Source organism: Notolepis coatsorum, assembly GCF_963971535.1.
Source record: "Notolepis coatsorum genome assembly, chromosome: 3".
Lineage (NCBI taxonomy): Eukaryota > Metazoa > Chordata > Actinopteri > Aulopiformes > Paralepididae > Notolepis > Notolepis coatsorum.
The window spans coordinates 107,821,329-107,839,473 of NC_140167.1; the positions used below are offsets into that span (position 1 = coordinate 107,821,329).

The 18,145-nt window shown below is 44.2% G+C and overlaps 1 pseudogene across 1 annotated transcript in view; it reads right to left on the bottom strand.

Moving 5' to 3' along the window:
* LOC311225946 (ATP-binding cassette sub-family C member 4-like) overlaps window positions 1-16,448 on the bottom strand; it is a 156,913-nt pseudogene extending 140,465 nt beyond the window's left edge. The window contains exons 1-7 of the transcript in view: window positions 16,375-16,448; window positions 7,819-7,929; window positions 5,375-5,495; window positions 4,624-4,848; window positions 2,055-2,144; window positions 1,659-1,822; window positions 848-973 (exon numbers count right to left, since the gene is read on the bottom strand). The product of the transcript in view is annotated as an ATP-binding cassette sub-family C member 4-like (transcript). The remainder of the gene's footprint in view (window positions 1-847; window positions 974-1,658; window positions 1,823-2,054; window positions 2,145-4,623; window positions 4,849-5,374; window positions 5,496-7,818; window positions 7,930-16,374) is intronic.
* Window positions 16,449-18,145: the final 1,697 nt, after the last annotated feature.

Sequence of the window (18,145 nt, forward strand, 5' to 3'; positions counted from 1 at the left end):
CGCGAGTTAACTATGGACAATCATGCGATTAATCAAGTTAAATATTTTAATCGTTTGACAGCACTAAAAAATATATATATACGGTATATAACTGTATTTATCAATTAACAAGTCCGAGTCTGCACCTTCCGAGTCCGAATGCAGTCAATGCTCGAGTCCAAGTCAGAGTCATCAGTGCTCAAGTCCAAGTCGAGTCACGAGTCCTGAAAACCAGTCCAGGACTCGGACACAAGTACTACAACACTGCCTCACAGTAAGCCACCCAGACCCAACCCAGACCCAACACAACCACAAATAGCCTCAGAACATGTTGGACACACACAATCGTTTTCTATGATGACTTCGATCTAACATTCGCACATAATGTGATAATGATCCAACACGGGTACACAAGTTTATGTTAAGTTAAAGGTATCCAATGGAGTTTTTGACCACGAGTTGATTAAAGTGGCACTATATCAAATAGTAGAAGGAAAGGAGTCCCTGAAAGTTATTCTTCACGTGTTCTTCCAGGCATGTGTGTGAGGACGCACATGCACGCCACGAGCATGGAGATGACATAGAAAACAAAAACAGTGCACTGGAGGCGTGCACTAACAGTGCACTAACAAGCTAACTTCCTGTCAATCAAAGAAGGTCGGAGTCATTACAACAGCCGAAAGTCAAACTTAACGTGGACGGGGTATAAACATTGTGAGACAGTGAGAAAACGGCAGAAATGGACTTTGCAGGTAGGAAATGTATTCCGCTTATAGACTATAGAACAATAATAGAAAATGTTGTTTACAACAAAAACCTCTGTGTGGACTTGAAGTTGACGAATGACTTGAGATTTACTGCACTGTACCTCCTGACCTCATCAACCAGTGCAGAGAAAGGCTTCTCCCAGGCGTACATCTTTATAATACGGATTCCGGAGACCACTTCATTCATGGTACGTATCCTGCTGTCTGTCAAGGTTGCTGTTTGGCCCCTGAACAGGATGGAGGAAAAACAACACAAATATGCAGCAATATGATACATAAAATATGACAGGGTAGAACACATAGTATTTGATAGAGGCCTGTGAGCTTTCTGTGTATTGCTATGCATCTAAAAGTAGGGTTGTCAAAACACCAGTTTTGCCTTAAAATACTAGACAGACTCATACATGCGGGTAAGGTTTGCTAAGCACACAGAGTAATACTCTCCTTCACACTCAATCTCACACATTCACACCTTGCAGATGCCCAGTAAAACCACATTCTTCTAGTGAGGGACTCAGTGCCTTGCCCATAGGCACCTAGGATGTGATTGTCGAGGGATGGAAGAGTGGACATTCACTTTCCCCTTAAACCTGCACTATGGAAGATTGGCACCTTGTGGTTGTTGGAGGTAACTGCATAACATGGCAGATAAGAGAAAATGGCAACACAAATACATTTCTTCAGACAACATAACTCTGGGCAGTGAAATTAGACCATAGCATTTTATGCATTTTGCAGCATTGGTTGTGCCCGACCAGAAGAGCTTGTATGGGGAATGTGTTTCACATATCTCTGTTGGGATGGTTGGTTCTCTCTTTCCTAACTCTGTGATTTAGCTTGCTAAGTAATATTTGTATACATGTATCTCATGACACTTCAACGGTATCCAGGCAACGTGCAACACCGCTGTACCTGAGAGTGGAGAATAGGTGTCCAAACCAGGTCTGCACAGGCATCAGAATGAGAAGCACAGCCATTCCCGCAAGGCACGATGGTCCAATCATATACCACAACAACACCAGCACGGCTGCAGCTCGCAAAGGACCAACCCACAGAAAGTGCAAATACAGGGTGACCTGTGAAAAGATGACAGAAGTGTGAGATTAGATATAGATAGACAGACAGACAGACAGACAGACAGACAGACAGACAGACAGACAGACAGACAGACAGACAGACAGACAGACAGACAGACAGACAGACAGACAGACAGACAGACAGACAGACAGACAGACAGACAGACAGACAGACAGACAGACAGACAGACAGACAGATCGATAGATAGATAGAGTCCCCTTAAGATCTTACCTCATCAAATTTGCTGACATCGTTGGATAAGAGGTTCACAATTTGTCCTGTGGTTGTCTTTCCCAGTGCTGTGCTGTTAAGACAGAGGGCCTTTGCAGAGCAGAATAAATAGTTAAACTGTGCATGTGTATCAAACTGCTATTACTATGACAAATATCACAAGAGGTAGTTCAGAATGAATCATGCTCACTTAAAGAGAGCATTTTTGTTTGTTTTGGGGACATCTATTGGTGATAGGCAATCATTGATGTTGCATTTTTGTATTGTATTGACTTGCCTTCCATCTTGAAAATGCATGCCAACTACTCCAAATGTAGTTGCGCTAACACTGATTTCCCCCAGGAATGTCCTACCAGACACCAGTGTTTAGAAATACAAAAATGGAAAATGGAAAAGCATTTATGAACTGGGTAATAGGTTGTATCAATTGGTAATAGAGAGTGGCTAAATGGACATTTATTTACATACACATGTTAGAGATTGTTACTTTAAAGACAATGGGTCTCACACATGAACAGTCTCTTATCTTGAGCAGGGGGACTGTTGGGCATATCTCTGGGGGAGGGCTGTTTCATGTTGTTATAGCAGAGTGACCAAAGCTCCTATCAAGGAGCCGTAGGTCGGCCAAGTCATGCTGTGCCTGAAGTGGGGTGAGTCTGATCCGTTGTGATGGCTGTGGCACTACAGGTCCTATAAATCTGACCATATATGTGACTATAGGCAGTAGACAAAAATAATGTATCCTAAATACAGTTAAAAGTCCCTGGTAACTTAGAAACGGTTCAGACTTATTAACTGATACACCATGCTCTCTCCACTCATACTCGTACCACTTCTGTCCCTAGTCCCTGTCCCTGTCCACAACTTGACCCAGGCAACTTTAAGCGCAGGAACGGTCTTTGTATAATCTACCTAACTAGCAGATGCCTAATCCAGAAAGTAGACGTGAATACATTCATTTTATAGTCTGACCCTGATATCCTTGTCCTAAGTGAGTCATGGCTTAAGAAAAGCATTGCTGATTCAGATGTAGCCCTAATGGGCTACAATCTGTACAGGGTGGAGTGGTCGTATACTGTATGTTAAAGCAAGTTTATCTGTATCCATTTTAGATTCAGTCTCCATACCAAGATACATTTGATGTATTGCTTTAAAGATCCAGTTGGGGCCCTCCTCAATGGTTGTAATTAGTAAATTGTATAAACCCCCAGCTGCTGGCACAGAAACTGTAGAGACACGTTTTGTGACCCTTGTGACCTCTTCACAAATACTTTTATTTCTTTGATCAATAAACATGCTCCTCTTAAATTAAGAGGCTCAGAATTAAAGATAGAATAGCACCTTGGTTCTCACATGAGCCGTCAACTCTGCTTAATGACAGGAATAAGGCCTGGTCACGTGCTAGACACTCAGGTGATCCACAACACTGGCTTGCCTTTAAACAGCTCAGAAACAGAGAACTAGATTACTATTTCTATTTACAAGTTCCTACAAAAACCCAGCTCAGTTTTGGATGGCAGTTAAAAACAAGATGAATTCACTACCCGCTCATATTAGTGTTTAAATAAAGGTTTGAAAGGCTTTTGGTGTTAGTCCTGGGGAGTGACAATGGCTTGGTGGTAACCTCCAGGTGTTTCGACCTGGGACATGAGCTGAGGGTAGCAGTGCTTTCAGGTCTGCTGGGCAGAACAGCTCAGCTTGGCGATGGTATAAACCTTTACATTTACATTTACATTTAGTCATTTAGCTGACGCTTTTATCCAAAGCGACTTACAAGTTCTGTACGACAAGCCATCAGGAAGGGCACAACTCTATCAGCTGAGTAACAATGTTCATCAAAGTGTTGAGTGCTACAGTGTAGGTTAGTTTATTAGGACAAGTGCATGACAGTATGGTTAGTTAGGGTTAGATTTTTTTTTTCTTTTATTTTTTTTTTCTTTAGGGCATAGTCCTCATCCACACCAATGATTTGTAGTACCTTTTTCTGGATGATATCTAGCTGTCTAAATGTGGTTTGTGAGGCATTCATCCAGGCCAGACAGTAGTACTCCATGACACTCCGGACCTGGGTTTAGTAGACTAGACGGTGGCTCCTCCTCTAGGATCAAGCTTGTTGGCCAACTTCGGCATTGCTCCGAGATGTTGTCAGCACGTTTGCAGACGTTAAGACAGATGTTAGACAGATGGCTGGTCCACTGAGTCCACTGGAGTTTTCCGTCAATGCACAATCCTAGAAGTTCCAGCTGCTCACTGAGCTTGATTTTAGTGTTCCCAAAGAATAGTTCAGGGCAAGATGGATTCCTCTTTCTAGACAGGATTATTGCCTTATACTTGCTGGGCTCAAAGGTGACCTTCCAGGCATCAGCCCACTTTCTGATGTTTTCCATGTCCAAGTTTAGGTTTGCTGCCACCTCAGATCCATCAATTTGGTGACGTTATGGGTGCGAAGATGGTGATGGTCCTATTAATTTAATTCATCTGATCTGTAACATTGGTGTTCTTTTGGTACACTGTTGTTGGCAAATATGCTATATGAATAAACATTAAGGTTCCTAATGCGATTACTGACCTTCCGATAAATCATGTGACACATAGCCACGCGGATCTGCATGCCTGTTCTTTGGACGTGGTAGAAGTAGAGGTGGTGAAGTGCCGCGAGGCAGATGGTGGTCAGGGAGATGCCCCCAGCGTAGCCACAGGCCTCGTAGAGAGCGGCCATGTCACTGGGGTCATAACTCTCAAAGTACTCGATCAGCTTTCCGAGCAGCAGCGGCTGAATCACTTTGATAGCTTCCTGGTGGAAAATGGAATGCAAAGCAGCAGGTGGGTGGAAGTATTGTACTGATATCATCATGTAGATTGTAGAAATAAGATGATGTGGGACATAATGATGAACAGAAAAAATGTACATAGAATACTGGCTATCAAAAAGTGACAATGTACCAATTTGTGTCCGTAGAGTTTAAGGCAACAAAATGTATTGTATCCAAAAGTATTGAAAACCTTAGGAAAAATGAAAAAGGTGGATTCTAACAATACAATCTTGGGTTTCGACGTTCTACTAATTGATTGATTGAAAGTCAATTGAGCACCATCTGATTCTACAGTATTAAGCAAAGCATAATGGCGTGTACAATGATTACGCATAAAGTGATTTCCTTTACACCGATAGCTAAATGAAACATTTAGTTTCATTCAAAAAAGAAAGTTTTAGAACCAGTATAAAATTTGAAGAATCAGAAGTTAGGTATCAGTGTGGTAACATTTCTGATACCCATCCCTACCCATTAGGTATAGAAAGTTGACTTGCGGTACTGTACCTCCATGAAGGTGTATATTCCGATGATGGAGTATGACCTCCAGAAGCAGCGAATGATAGCTCTGGTGAGTTTAGGTATGCGCAGGTCTTTAGCTGCCTTTTGAACCTCCCGGTCCCAGCAGCTTCAACATACAGGAGTGAAGAGAATGTCAATGATAGATAATCATGAGTCAGTATTCCATCAAGTATATAGGCTATTATATTTTGTTATGTTTAAATTTGCTGGGATGTTAGGATGAGGATGTAACAGTATGTTAGATTAGATTTTCCAGCTCCGATTTTGTTACAAAACAAAGAAACAACCCTGTCTGTTGCCATAACAAACCATGGTGATTAGTTGGGTGGGCTGAGTTAAGATGTTCATAGACACTAGTATTAACTACTGGCAATGCTAAGTACTGGTATATTATTCCAAGTAATATGGTGGACGGTATAAATGTTATAGAAAGCACATCGGTATGAATTTGAGCTACAGTATGGATTTTGACTGTGACCTTGAGAATAGCCTCTCCCTGAACGTCAGCTAAACCAAAGAGATGATTGTGGATTTTAGGAGGTATGGGGCAAGGAACTACAGCCCCCTCAGCATCTATGGGGCACCAGTCGAGAGAGTGAACAATTTCAAGTACCTTGGACTCAGGGCTGGGCGATTTAAGCATTACATCATGCGCAGGAGTGTGTTATAGGAATTAGATCATGCCTAGGGGTGGTTGTTACGCCCGACGCGTTGTATTTTCAGATGATGTGACCAAGGGGGAGTATGTAGCAGATGAAGAGCAGGGGGCAGAGGACTGAGCCTCGGGTTGGGTGGCTTGTTCTAGTAGCAAGTGCACTTCCCCCCCACCACAAGCATTAGTTAGTTCAACTCCCGATCATACTGTTTTGCACTGTAAACGAAACAAGAAAACAAAACGGAAAAGATTTCCTAACAAAAGCAATTCCGAGCGTTAAACAAAAAAAAGTTAAACAAAGTATCAAAAGAAAACCACAAAGTCCAATTGCCTGGGAACAAAAATAGTCAAAAACTCACGGGACAAAACAAAAAGTAAAAATCCAGGGAATAAATAAAGGGAGCAGGCAGGAGGTTCACCAGGTGGGGTAGTCAGGCCGAGAGGGATGTAAGTCAGTCTACAATCTGGCAAAGTGAAAGAGTCTTTTATGGCAGGGTTGATTGGATAGGAAACAGCTGATCGCCTGACTCCCCACTAGGGCTGTACCGAATAGTTCGAAGCTTCATTCATAATGTTGACATTCTAATTCTAAATCAACATTGGGGAAAGAAATATGTGTGTCTATTCATTCTGTTTAAACCAATGGGGTTTTTCTTTACAGTTGCAGATAAAAATTATGCTACACTAATATTATAGTATTATACTATCGTCATAAACATTTTAATAAAACATTTATCATAAATGATGTAGCCTATATGCATCAGCTTGGCGCTCGGTGCTTCATCAAGACGGCACCATCACTTCCGTACCAACAGTGCCCTTATTGGATTATTTATGTTGACGAAACTGACGAGTTATATTGATTTAAAAAAAAAATTAAAGACTAATTTAATCAGACGAATCAATGTATTCAAATTGAGGATTCTGTTTGATTATATAAAAATATATAAAAGATTAAAATAGCTTCATTCGAAAACTTCAATCGAAGCTTTGAATGTAAAAAAGAAAAATTACATTCGGTACAGCCCTACTCCCCACACCTGGATCCACTCCTGCTTGATTGAGACAGAGAGAGAGGGGGGGGGAACAAAGGAGACAGGGGAAGGGAAGCCTGGTGGCTTGGAGGTGCATGACACATATAGCTATAACATAACCTACATTATGTACCTTTTTCCTGTGGTTGATTAGGGTTAGGGTTAAGGTTAGCGAGATCGGGCTGAAACAAAACACATTGGAATATGAAGATGTAAAGAATGCGTCCTCTGCAAATGTCGAGTGAATCGTCGAATAGCAATGGGAAGAAAAAAGCTGTCTCTGCATCTCAGACATCAGTTACTCAAGCAGACAAGCACTAATGATAAATTAATATATGCTACAAATTATACCGTGATATAAATTTTAGACTATACCGTCCAGCCCTACCAAGTAGCCTAATCATGTATACAATATATGAATGTGTTATTATTTGATGGGAACTAATCATGTAAATATGAAAGTGTTATTATTTGATGGGAAATAATCATGTACATGAATGTGTTATTATTTGATCCAGTGTTTTGTCACAGGTTCTTAGTGATTTTCTACCAGATTACCACACTCCTGAAACGTGTAGCCAAGTTGTTTTCTGGCACAAGTAAGTAAGTCAATAAGTATCTAGGTCAGCATTTCAATAAGATGAATAAATTAATGAATGAATGAATAAGGGACTTGCTCACTAGGAACTATTGGTGCTACCCTACAATAAACACAGGCCTACAGATATTCATCATCCTACCTCTGTAGGTCCTCGCCCAGTTTTTCCGACGCATCCTCGGGAAGAACTTTATACATGTCATGTTCCTGTAACTTCCTCTTGTAGCCGATTCTAAACAAGGGATTCAGCCAACTACAGACAAAGAACAGGTAGGCCTATGTTCTAAAGAGTCAACTGCCAACTCCCACACAGTCTACAGACATAACCAGGGGTGCTGTATATAAGTTGGGACATATTAGACTTTTGCAGACATCACCAACTTTGATGTGCTATAGCAGACTCAATTGCGAAGCAAGTGGTATCATGTGACACATAATTGATTACCATGCAGAGATGTGATTTGTGCCATTTCTTTTTATTATATTTTTGCATATTTCTGCATATTGTGATCCCTAAATAGTCTTGGAATCACATGCATTGGATATGGCTGCAAAGCTGCAAATCTGCGACTCTTGTGAATCCAATGATGAGTCTTTATTGTAGCCCTTTGAATGTGGTGATACAATTCGATTTTTACTTGACCTCACTCTATACAATGACCTACTGTATTGTGAGCTCTGGGATTATCCCAGCCTCATGGAACTTTACAACCAGAAACCAGAGAGCTCAGCCATTCAGAGGATGTCGGCCTATGGCTCGCCTGGGTACATTGGTCCTCATTCTGGAACATGTTCGTAAGTGCCTTTGTAAATATCTTGGTAAAAATGTCGTACTAACAAATTTACTAAAATCCTCCTCCGGATTCCTGAACGGGTGAAACACTCTCTGTAAGTGGCCAAAATCTTCGCAGCTGGGTTCTCATGAATGAAAAACGTCACTCATTCTTAAATTGTAAAGCGCGTTCTCGTCTCTCGTACACCTACATTTGCATACAGACACGCCCCGCCAGCTCCTTATAACAGATCGCTAATGCTGTCGTGTCCCTGACGAAGATGGACAGGAGCACTTGGATTGGTCCACGGGTGCGGCCCCACACTGCAGCCCATGTCTGCTCCCGGCTGCCCATGGGGGGAAGGACGACGGGATGGGTCAAACGCATCTGCACCATGCTGACCCATTCAACAGGTAGCACGGAAGCGATTTGTGACTGATCTCAAAATGAGATTAGATTCAAATGTATTGTCATCAATATACAGCACAAGTACAATACACCATCCAACCAGAGTGCAAATGTAACAGTAAAGTGCAATAGTACATACAATGTACTACAATGAAACCCAGACATCTCATTTAGTAATGTCAATACTGAACGACTGCGTGCTTGTCAAGAGCCAATCGCGCAGTCATTCAGTATTGACATTACCAAATGAGATGTCATGCTAATATGTCATGTTCTACAATAGGACTTACTACTATAATACCTTAAAACAAGTCATTAGAATAATAGAAGCCTACTTTGCTGGAATGATTAATTTTGCACGTATACAGTATGTGTGTGTGTGTGTGTGTGTGCTCGTGCGCTAATATCATAAAGACAGTATATGGCATATTAATACAGTATATTCCACTATACAGTAGCTATATCCGTGCCGTGCCGATCGGTTTAGTTCTTATTTATTTCGTTTGCAGTGTGTGTGTAATGCTCATGATGCCTCATTGAGTCAGAAGTCGGACTATAAATGCAAAACGTAATTGTTAATGATACAAATATTGTCATATTTATTATCATTATAATTATTTAATTCCATGGATGTCTTTAGTATCGGCAATCCCCAATGACTTGTCCCAGAGAAAGCTGTTGAACACACGGGCGCAGTACACCGGTCTGTCCGACTTGTTACGACTGCCTTTTCGAGTTCGTAAATCCTACATAAATCATAAACAACAAATTTACATTAAGAAGCCGTTCGAGAATGCCGAATAAGTACGTAAATCGATTTACGATGGAATTCCTTGGTAACTTTCACGTAGGCCTATATCCGTTCGAGAATGAGGACCATTGACAATAAGTGGGTTTTTCTTGGCCATTCTCAGAAAAAAAAAAAGTGGTTAACTATCCATCCAAAACTATAAGAACAAAATAATGTCACTCCTCTATGCTGTGACTGTGACAGTAATGAAAGACGTGACAACAAAATCTGAATCTGAATCTTAATAATGCCATCGTTTGGCCTGTGTCAGAATGCAGGTAGGTGAATTCCAATGGTTGAAGGCAATCACAGAGACAGAGAGTGTTTACTCTTGAACAGGTTCGACTTTAATAGTAAGAACACAGAGTAAATTCTAAGAGAGAACAAGTGCTAAAAGCACAAGTGTAAGATAAGGTAAATGGGAGCTTATTGGAGGTCCACAGTGGAACCGTCCGCGTTATCCCCGAACGCAATTAGTGAAGACCTGACAATGGACAAGCAGAAGAGAGGTATGTTAAATAGAGACAAAATACCAACATTCCACACACACCCCCGTGACAGCCAATCAGGAACCACCCCTAAGTGACAGCACTAATTGACAGGGAAATGACAGGTGACAAGCCCAGTGACATATGCCAGGAATGTGGGTGGTCACCGACCGAGGTCGGTGTCCAGAACGTAACAGGCCTGGGGTTTCTTCTTCTTCTTTTCTTTTTTCAATTCTCAAATCAAGTGGTCAAAAATGGTTTGATATTACACCAAAACTGTAACCAATGGTCTCAATCCAGGAATCAGTGGAGCAACATATTAGACATAATTGAGCATGGGAATGGTCATTAGGTAAATTACATAATGTCCTGAGTCCCTCTACACCCAACATGTTCATTTGAAAAGGTGAGATTCAAAATCATTTGAAAAGGTGAGATTCAAAATCATTTGAAAAGGTGAGATTCAAAATCATTTGAAAAGGTGAGATTCAAAATCATTTGAAAAGGTGAGATTCAAAATCATTTGAAAAGGTGAGATTCAAAATCATTTGAAAAGGTGAGATTCAAAATCATTTGAAAAGGTGAGATTCAAAATGTCTATCAGGCAATGGCGTACAGTGTCGAGTGCAGATAGTCTTGCAAGTGAATTCCAATGCATGCAGATTGTTGCACGTCTGCACAGTATTACAAATTCCCATAGCTCACTGTCAGTAAATATTGGACAATACTGTAAGTATTGAACTACAGTACGAGAGAGTTGAATGCCTCGATTTGGTTCTGCAGGGTTGGAGTGACCTGTGGTGGCCCAATGTGATATGTTTTCTTGGGGGCCCAAAATCCCAGACAGCACCCCTGCGTATAACCATTAAATATTTTTAGCACACATTTGTATAACCAAAAACAGCTACTTACACTATTTACTTGGAATAAACAACACCGACAGCCTACAGTATGGCTAACGTGAGTTGAGTAGCTCAGTAGGTTACCCAATAGGCTACCTTCCATCTTCAATGAACAGTGACATGCTTGTGCATGGATGCTGCTAACAGCCATAACGTTAGGTTATGACGATAACCAAGTTCTGTTAACACTTAGTGAACGCTCAGCGTTCATTGCATATATCTCGCTTCAGCATATATACACTGAATAATTCCACAAATGTACCTTTAAATGCCAGCATTCATCTGGCCACACCCCCATCCGCTTACCTATATAAGCAGGGGTGGTGCCACACACTCATCTCCTTCCCAACAAATTTCATCACAATGAATGAATGAAAAATCAAGGGCCTGCAGCGTCGTCTAAACGCTGAGCGTTCACTAAGTGTTAACAGAACTTGGTTATAGTCATAACCTAACGTTCTGTTCCACACTAGCTCACGCTCAGCGTTCATTGGATAATAGGAGCTGAGCGGGAGCTAGAAGCTCGACAAATGTACCCCGCTGAGGCCCCCCACAACCATCAGACCAGGGAGGGCCGAGCCCCCCCGACCCACCCTAATGGAGGGCACCCCCCCTATTGGTGGCTTCACGGGAGGGCGACGGACCCGACCGTGCGAAGAGGCACTCAAGCAACTCAACGCACAGGGTGAGCAGACCGTGGCTTGACCCCACGACTACACACACGCACAACCCGCATGCCACCCGGGAACGAACGGAGGGAAACAACCTCGTTACTGCCCCCAGAATCACGGGGTCAAGGGCAAACCCAACCCCGTGGCAAGGCCGTAGCAGCGGAGCGCGAAGGAAGACCCAGACCCACCAAAAGGACTGGACTCCCTGGAACGGGGGCCCGGAGAAGTCCATGATGCCAGCATCAAGACCCCACCAGGTGGGCACGTAGTGCCGCGCCCCCCACATCGCCAGCGTATTCGGACAAAAGCCCCTCAGCCGAGCGGGCCCTGTCCCCCCAATAATACACCGCCTGGCACACTGACCCTGCAACAGGCAGTCAGCATGGCCGTAAGCACACAAAAAAGGTTAACCAACGGAAGCAGGCAGCGCACCGGGGAAAAACCAGGCAACAGGCTATTAACCCTAGCCTGGAGACTGCGGACGAGACAGGCGCCAGAGGGGACAGCTGAACACAGCCGCCCCGGCGGAAGGAGCGGAAGCTGGCGGCGTTGCATGACCAAGCCTCCATTCAAAAACCCCCACCCAGAGGGGTTGAGGCAGAGAAGGCTGACACGATTGGCAGACGTCATGAACGTGCAGGGGCACCCTCAACCGGTGAACCCGAGAGTTGACACTGCTCCAACACACCAGGGAATCAACCACCTTGGCGTTACCCAATGCGGCGGTCGTTCCTATAACCCCTCAAGAAAAACCTCCAAAACACACCTGCGGGTATACACCGGCTATACCGCAGTACAAGTGTTTCAGTTTTCAAAAAAGGGTTAACCCAGGCCTACGGGTCGACGAAACATTACCTCGGACCAGCCTGGCGATACGGGAAGCACAGGGTCACCAGAGGAGGTCAAAGACCACCCCAACAGGCCCCTCTTCGCCATGCGTGAGAGAGGAGCGAAAAAGAATGGAGAACCAGCCCCTAAGCACACCGTACTTGGTATTCCCAGGCGGTCTCCCAACCAAGTACTAACCAGGACCAACCTGTGTAGCGGCCGAGATCCGACGAGATCGAGCGTGTACAGGTTGGCATGGCCGTAAGCCATTACGACAGTGCTGAGTAAAAACGTACCCAACCAGGGTCTCCATAGCGCTTAACCCTGTGACACCCGGACCGACCTGGCATTTTTCCCCCTGAAAAAAGCCCAAGTCCCTCAGGGTACCAGAACAGCAGATCTGCATCCCCGGTGGACAACGGGTTCAACTGATCCGGACCAGCGTGACCAGAACCAGTCCCGTGCCCTAACCACGCCGACATGCCTACTCCAGGAGAAAGGGCAGATATGCGTGTCGATCTTAACATGAAAAGAAGGCGCCACCCAGACGTTCGGGCGAACCGCGCCTGGTGGCCCACCCCAAGGGCGTGAGACCCCTCTACATATGTTCAGATCCATTCCGTCATCATCCCCCAGACATGAACGAGAATCCGTCGATAACCAACCCAGGTTGTGGGATGTGGTCGTCGGAAGAGGAAAAACCCCCATCTCAGTCGCTTTATAAAAACGCCGTTTTAACCACAAGCAACCAAGGCGTGCCAGTCAGTCGCCTGTTTACAGCGAGCTAGCACTATACGTGCGTCGACTCGGGACACACCCCCATCAATGAACAGGCTATTTAGACCTGTCATTGAATCCCCAAGGCGCCCAGGGGAACGACAAGAGGGGTGTGACACTTCCTAACTCCAACACTTTTTGAATAGAAAAGAAGGAAGCATCAACAGTATGTATCCCAGTCTACACAGCCGGGGGTAAAAAATTTACACATTTTTACATCCCACCACCCTCCCATAGGAAGGAGACAGGGATCCCCAGAGAGACTTCCCACGCGAGCTGTACAGATTGAAAAGAATATATTGCACCTTGAGCCAAAAAAAAAAAAAAAAAAAAAAAAATGGTTTTAGGTCTCTCCGGGGAAGAGGCACTGAACCCATACACACTCAATAATCGAATTGAATCGAATACATATACAATAGAATAGGACACCTTCTAGAGGGTCCACTCACTTTGACAATCTGAGGAGGAAGGCTCTGTACTCTGATGGAGGCTCCCTCACATGGAAGAAGGAGTCCGAACTCACAGAAGGCCCGAATAGGCGCTTGGTGAGGAGGAGCCCTGACCACCCCCCTGAAACAGATCCATCACATGGACCTGAACAGCACACGGAAGTCCTACCAACAGAGACGCGCACGGTGACGTACTCTATGGCGGGGGAATTTCTGCGGTGCACACGCCCAATATACCAGGCCGTGGGACCAGGAAACTCCCTAAGGAAAAAACACAGAATAGAGAGGGCTCTAAGAGCCCCGGTCCAACATACACATGTGCTTCTGTGGCCAGTCCAACCCAGTTGTAGGTCACATGACACACACAACCCATCATCACCTACAAAAAATGGCAAATACACTCTACAGAGGAACGCCGTTTTCCATAATGAGAGAATACATAATTCTCGATTAGTATCGGCCACAGGCCTTGCTAAGCACACACGACAGCGACCAAACAATCTTTTCTTTTAGGAAAATAAAGTTTCTCCAGCAGTTTTAGCACAACCTCAGCAATCAAGCTAAGGGTTACATCGCATCCCTACCACACAAAAGACACAACGTAGTGCAACATGTCTGATAGGAGGATGAAAAAGTCCCCAGGGAACCGGGGGGAAACACAATCCTCTTATTTTACCCTTAATACGGCCAGTTAAAACAGGAAAACCTGTTAATATGTGAACACTGTTCATTGTCATCACAGGCTGAGAAAAGAACATTCTTTTACTCACTTGTCACTAAGCATAGCTTCATAGGTTAGTTACCTTAGTTGTGAGTACACGGTACATAACAACACACATGATGTTTCTCACACAACAACCAGATCATTTTCACATCTGTAACAACCCGATTTGCACGGAGAAGCTAACTGCCAGTGACAAAGACAGTTCACACATAACTCGCGTCGTATCCTAAATGCAGTGCAGCAACACACGTTTTGGGAAAACATCGTCATTCACAAAACATTTAGAAAAGTAAAACCAGAAGACGTGTTATAAGGTCTGGTCAAACCTTGTCCTACCCGGAACGTAGATCAGCGAAGTGCAGTCAAGACACCGTAGAACACAGCCGTCCTGTGTTGTTCGATCCGGGCAGCGTCGCCGCTCCAACCAGTCGCTACAGTCCTCTTTGTTGACGCAATCCCCGTCCAGGCTCAGGGCAGGGTCGACGAACATCCCCTGTCAAGGATGACGTCGTAGTCAAGAGTGTAAAACATGTTACAATCAAAGCACGTACAACAGAGTAGCATTAAGCTAACGGCCGCTCCAACCGTTGGTCGCTATTACCCCTGCTCGCGAGACGCCGAGCGAACGGCGCACGCGACCAGAGGGGAGCTCACGGCGGCGCGCAAGTAGCAAAAGCTACCTCGCGCTGGCCTTGTCCGATAGCAGCAAGCTAACGTTTCCTAGTGATCACAACAGCTAGCGCCGCAGCTAACAGCTGACTGGCTAACAGTAGGCCCACCTCTGTAGGCCACGCAGTGATCCCAGCAGGCTAACGCCGCAGCTAACAGCTGACTGGCTAACCGTAAGCTAAGCAGCTATCACCTGAACTTTGTACACAATGACATAACACTCACCCAGACAGGCCGCCGTTCTGAAACTCTCCTCACTTTTTAAGCGAAAAGAGAAACAAGATGTCACACAGCTTTACAACGGTGATTTTACCAACACCCGACGGAATCAGCACAATACCAAACTGGCTTGTGTAGCTGACTTGAACATGGATCTGCCGCTATCGCACATCCATGCACACATCTCCTCGTGAAGGAATACTCTCATTCGGATATGAAAGAAGGGGCTTAACACGGGACAGAGAGATATCCACTCGTCCAGAACACACAGGGATCACCAGTGTTAATGGTCGCGGCCCACTAGTTAAACTACAATGGTCTTCAGACCAAGGTCTTCTGTCGCCTAGGTGGCTGAACAAAGGACCCTAGCCTGGGGCCGGTTTCCATAAACATTGTCAAGTAGCCCCCATAGCACTAACAGACAAGTGAAGCCCGCCAGCAACAGTACTCACCCAACCTGAAACCCACCGCTTCTCACAACAGCGGCGCGTCCGACAGTTCAGCTGTGGCCTGACAGGTTTCACCCCAACAAACACAGCAAGGAACTGCAGTTGAGAAGCATGCAGCGGCGTGCTCCCAATACGAAAACCGGTGGAGGGTTTTTAGAATGATCACCATCTTCCAGACACTCCAGTGACGAAGACAACATTGCCGCATTTTCTCGAAAATAGTGAGAGAGAAAATAAAGATATGATGTCAACGTATCTCCTTGTTCTTCCTTTCCTTGTAAACAATATTTTTCTCCACGTCAAGTGGGCATATGAGCAACACGTTGCTTGTGATGAAATTTGAGAAGGAGATGAGTGTGTGGCACCACCCCTGCTTATATAGGTAAGCGGATGGGGGTGTGGCCAGATGAATGCTGGCATTTAAAGGTACATTTGTGGAATTATTCAGTGTATATATGCTGAAGCGAGATATATGCAATGAACGCTGAGCGTGAGCTAGTGTGGAAAAGAACAGCACCTCAGTGTCAAACCCAGCCGACTAGTTTTCTTACCAGAAGAAAATCTTGGAGATAAGATTAGCTGTAGCCGACGGATTATCCCTCGCCTCTTTCCGCACAGGTTCCATCATGTCCTGACACTAAGAGCGACCTGAAAACTACATTTGTGTGGACAAAGGCTTAAAGGGAAAGGCTATAGCCGTTAACTGGAATATGTTGTGTGTGCCTTTACACATATGTTGGATTATGTAATTGGTTTGTCATTAAAAACCAATAATAATCGCTCGCATCGCCGGCTTCGCTGACCAGAGCTCTCTCAGATTCAAAGTTTTAATTGCAGCCTGGAACATACATGTTTCGGAACCAATGTGTAACTAGACAGTTACAATATAACATTTATATTAATTAACCCAGTTAATGCCTTAAGAGAAAGAGTCTGGTGGTCAATGTCGGATTGCTACGGAAATGTTGTGTCTTACTAATAATAACTAATTCCTTGGTCAATAGAAGTCTCTGTGATACTTTCTGAATATGATTTGGGAACATCAAATGGGCAGGGTTATAATAGAAGAAAGACAGTGTAAACAATATAATTAACTCTGAATATAATAATGAGGAAAAAGAAACAGGATACACAACAAGGTGCATGAGATGAGGTTATATGTAGAATTGATTGATTGATTGATTGAAAACTTTATTAACAGATTGCAGAATGGGTACAGTACAGTACAGCTCAATACATACAATTGTTAAGGGGATGCAGACCAGAGAAAGACTTTCATCTTGTTTACATCAGGGTCCCCCATTTTCAATTCATCGTAACATATATGACATACAGATAGACAGTACTGCTACATCTATACATTTATGACATACCAGATTTGCAAATACAGTACTGTTTGTGATACGAAAAGAGTCCAGAAAAGAAGTATATACATTTGACGTAGAAACTGTACATTGGAGGAGGTTGGGTAGGTGGGGGGGGGGGGGGGGGGGGTACTGTACATTGGCGGTGGTTGGGTGGGTGGAGGGGAGGTAGGTTGGGTAGGAGTGGGGGGGGGAGGTTGGGTAGGAGGGGTGGGTGGGGGACACTGTACAACTGTACAAGCAACACTGTACATTGGAATATTGACAAGACCATACTTGGTCATTTTTACTGTACATTGGAGGGGGTTGTGTTAGGACATTTACAGGGGCCAGTTTCGAATTGCAGTCTCCCGTAGGTGTTTTTTGAGAGTGTTTTTGAAAGTGGGTAGTGATTCACATTCCTTTACAGCTTTGGGTAGTGCGTTCCACATTGATGTGGCATAATTGCGAAAACGTGTTTAGTCCCTTGTTTGAGCCGAATCTGGGTTTAACATGATTTGTGGAGCTCCCTCTGGTGTTGTGATCGTGGTATTCACTGACCTTTGGGAAGTATTTTGACATGTACATGGGTACCTTGGTCGTGTAGTGTATCTTGTAGACCAGGCCCATTGCAAGTTGCTGTACTCTGTCGTCTACTCTAAGCCATCCTAGGTTGTCAAAGTGGGCAGGGGTGAGGTGGGTTCTAGGAGTAAGGTCAAGCAGTAGTCTGACCAGTTTGTTTTGAGATGTTTGTAATTTTGTTTTTAACGCCTTTGAGGTGCTTTGGTACCATGAGGTGCAAGCATAGTCGTAGTACCCTTGAATGAGTGCTCCTGCCAGAGTCTTCAGGGTATTCTTGTTTACCAGTGAGGAGATCCGGTACAAGAATCGAGTTCGTTGGTTGACTTTTTTTATTACATTGGATGCCATTTTGTCACGGGAAAGATTTGCCTCTAGGATTGAACCCAGGTAGGTAATA